The following is a 4,121-nucleotide window of genomic DNA, read 5'->3' as shown; positions in this document are numbered from 1 at the left end:
AAATTCGATTGCTCTTCATTGGCCAAAATGGTTGCTTCTTCTTCCCTTTCTGCATCGATGATATTTGACTTTAGACAAGAATTTTGTTGTTGTTGCTGGAATTGTGTTACTGCTTTGTAATTACAAATTGACAATGAGGATTGCTGAATTATTGCTGGAGCTGAATTTTTTGTTGATTTTGCTTCTTGTGGTTGAAATTATGATTGATCTACAAATTTCGTTGAGTCTGCTAGTTGAAAATTAAAATTGAAATCTAATTTTGCCTCCTATTGATGTTTTGAATTCAGTTCGAAAGCTGGATTTGTTGTTGCTGCATCCACTAAGTCTACATTCTCATAATCGGAATCTGCTTTCCAAAATTGTAGAGTTGAAGTTGGGCCTGGAGATGTAGATGTAACAGAATATGCTTCTTTCTCAATAATCTTGTTCACGGTTGCACAAATTCTGGCAAAAGTTTCCTTAATTTCTTCATGTTGGTTTGAATTTGATAATTTAAATTTAAGTTAGTTTGAAGCTGGTATCAAATTGAATGTGAAGAATCACCATGAGAATTTAGCATGGTGTTCAATCAAAACACCATTTGATACGAATTCGTATAAAAAAAAAAATAAAGAATTAAAAAATTTATTAATTTTATACTTTTAAATTGAATATTAATTATTTAATTTTTTAATAATTAAATACTTTTTTTTAGGCATCATAACAACTATCTTATTATAAAAAGACGAAAATAAATAAAATAAAATAAAATCTTAACATGCGTTCCTAACTTCCTACGCATGAGAATGTACTAATATACTAATGTGCCATCTCAGCCTCCAATTAGAAACACCTCTAATAGCAAACTAGCAAAGTGAACTTATAAAAAATAATTAATCAAAGCTACAAAGTATTTCCAATTATTTCACTATTTGTAAAATTATAATTATACTTTATAGAGATGCATCCAGAAAATAAAGTTGAGAAAAAGCTGTCCAATCATGTTCATTTCTGCTGACATAAAAACGTTCTTCTTTTCCTTCAGTATGATAATAATTGTATAGATTCCTACGAAGCTACGACAACGAAGTGCTAAATTTATTAATTATTAACCTGTCAATTATTTTATATCGATAATGTTATTAGGAAAAAAAAATAATCCGAATTTATTTTATTTAATATTTATTATATTATTACATTCATTTTATTTTTTGGTTACTAACATTTTTGATTTTACATCTACCTAACTATTGCATTCACTTTAAGTTGCACTACCTCCAATTGAAAATAATGATATAATCTAAGAAAATTTGGTTTTTCATAAAAAGAAAAACAAATTAAAAATGCTAATAATATTACTCAAATTATAGTTTGGGTTTTCAGTTAAATTTTTTAATTTATATGTCCATTAAAGAAATTAATTATTTTTTAATTAAAAATAAAAAAATTATGTTTTAGTTTTCATTTCAAGTTTGATTTCGTTAATCAAAATGAAACTTAATTAAAAATCATATTGGCATGATTTAGTTAAAAAGAAGATACGAAGAGATACAGCTGTGATATATGGACATGTAGAATATTCATAAAACATATATAGGAACTTCCTTAGAAATTAAATATCATACACATAAAGTTAAACTAATTCAGATCTAACAATTAATAAATAACATGTTGGAACATGAATATATAACAATTAATAATAATTTTGTCAACGAATGAAACATGAATATGTAACGAGTGAAAGCAGCAATCACATATGGGAAGGCATAGCTAGGTAAGTGTGGTCCACCACTTGCAATATTTCTCTGAGAAAGGAAAGGAAGGACGCAATTATTAAATTGATGCTTTTGTTTTTGTTTTTGCATATATAATTGCCACTTTGCCTCAACACTTACTATCATCATTCATCATAAAACAAATTAACAATCACATATTCAGAACCAAGAAGGCATGGCCAACAAGATCGCTCTTGGAACCACCAGAGAGGCCACCCAGCCAGATTGCATTCAGGCCCTCGTGGTTGAGTTCATAACCACCTTCCTCTTTGTCTTCGTCGGCGTTGGTTCCGCCATGGCCGCTGGTAACATATCCTATTCTAGGAAAAAAAGAAAATCCTCTAATGAGTAGAATTGTAAAATAATACAGTAATTATTATTGAATTTGTGACTTGCGAGTCGTATTTAAAAATAATTAATCTTTTACTTTCTCACTTTATTCACATTTTCACTTTAGAAGAATATGGTTCTCTTTCTTAACATATTATATCAACTAACATAAATTTTAGATGTGTAAGTTTTAAATTGTAGAATTGTGTACTTTTTTAAAATTATAGATGTGTGAAGTTTTTGTTAACGATTGACTTTTGTTACTTTTTTTTTCGAATTTTAGTACATAGAGTAATTTATTGGCTAACAAATTTGTAATAATTGATGAGGTGAGACTAAAACTGACATATTTGTAACTGATTGTAGGCAAGCTGAGTGGAGATGCACTGGTGGGCTTGTTTGCCGTGGCCGTGGCACATGCACTTGTGGTGGCTGTCATGATTTCAGCCGGTCATATCTCCGGCGGCCACCTCAACCCTGCCGTGACCCTTGGGCTGCTGGTCGGCGGGCACATCACGGTGGTCCGATCGGTCCTTTATTGGATAGATCAGTTTACTTATTTTTTATAATATATTATATAATTAGATTCACATATAAAACCATTTTATACTCCAGGCATATCAAAAGTAAATTCTATAGATTTTCTCTCATTCATTGTTCACTGAATTTTGCATGTGCAGGCAACTCCGGTTCACACTCTAGCAAGTGGAGTTGGGTACACTCAAGGGGTGATTTGGGAAATAGTGTTGACTTTCTCGTTGTTGTTTGCTGTCTATGCAACTATGGTGGACCCAAAGAAAGGAGCTCTCGCTGGACATGGGCCCACACTTGTTGGGTTCGTTGTTGGGGCCAACATTCTCGCTGGTGGGGCCTTCTCTGCGGCCTCAATGAACCCAGCAAGATCTTTTGGGCCTGCATTGGTCGCTGGTAACTGGACTGATCACTGGGTTTATTGGGTTGGGCCTCTCATTGGTGGAGGCCTTGCAGGTTTCATCTATGAGCATTTCTTCATTGACCGTACCCATGTTCTGATCCCTCGTGATGAAGAAAACTAATATGAAAATTGTATTTTGGATTTCAACTTGCACTTTCCTTTTACTTGCTTCTATATCTATATATGGTGGTGTATTTTATTTCTTGATCATCTAGTCTTTCTTTTCTTTATTAGTGTAAATTGTGTATTAGGTGCTGAGAATGTCTCCTTTATGTATAATTAATTAATTATTACTTAGTGATCTTCTCCTAATAAAACTTGAGTAGTTGAGTTTAATTTCTTTTTATTAATCAATGATTCAAAATCTAAGCTGCTATTATGCGTTATCATAGTTTAAAACGTAATTTCCAGTTTACATGTTAGTACCCTAAATATTTATTCCTATCAGATATTCCTTTAAACAAAAAGTTATCAATTTCCTATTAAGAAAACACGTTGAAAATACATGATTCATTTGTCGGTAATTAAAAAAAATAATAATCATCCAAATCGGTCTAAATATTTAAAAACGAATATTTTAATCCAAAAAAAAATTAATATATAGGTTAATCTTTAAAATTTTACTCCCACAAATAAATTAGTTTTCAATTTATTTTTGATAGAGTAATTATCCAAATCAGTTCCCAAAAATTTTTAAAATGAACATTTTAGTCCCTAAAAAAATTAATACACAGATCAATTTCTAACGTTTTCTCTGTCAATCATAACAATCTTTCGTCTATTTTACTTTTACTATATGTCAACATTTATTATTATTAACTTAACTTTGTGTAAGTAGAAAATGACACTAACATATTAATACACTCTTTTTATTAGAAACAAATAAGGTGAATAATGATACTTTAAAATCTAAATTAAAATATTTTTTAATACAAACATATTTTTTAAAATATACATCTTTTGATTATATTAAATACAGAAATATCAAATAGTTTCAACTTTGAATTTCTTGTAAAATAATATCTAATAATTTTATTATTATTATTATTATTATTATTATTATTATTATTATTATTATTATTATTATTGAGTGACTATATATA

At 29.6% G+C, this 4,121-nt stretch overlaps 1 pseudogene across 1 annotated transcript; it reads left to right on the top strand.

The window, feature by feature from the left end:
* LOC107623082 lies at nt 1,807-3,354 on the top strand (annotated as a pseudogene). The gene is made up of 2 exons (XR_002355121.1): nt 1,807-2,059; nt 2,451-3,354. The product of XR_002355121.1 is annotated as an aquaporin TIP4-1-like (transcript).

The sequence above is a fragment of the Arachis ipaensis genome, chromosome B10, assembly GCF_000816755.2.
Source record: "Arachis ipaensis cultivar K30076 chromosome B10, Araip1.1, whole genome shotgun sequence".
Taxonomy (NCBI): domain Eukaryota; kingdom Viridiplantae; phylum Streptophyta; class Magnoliopsida; order Fabales; family Fabaceae; genus Arachis; species Arachis ipaensis.
Note: the sequence above shows the minus strand (reverse complement) of the source record. Positions and strands in the feature narration are given on the sequence as shown.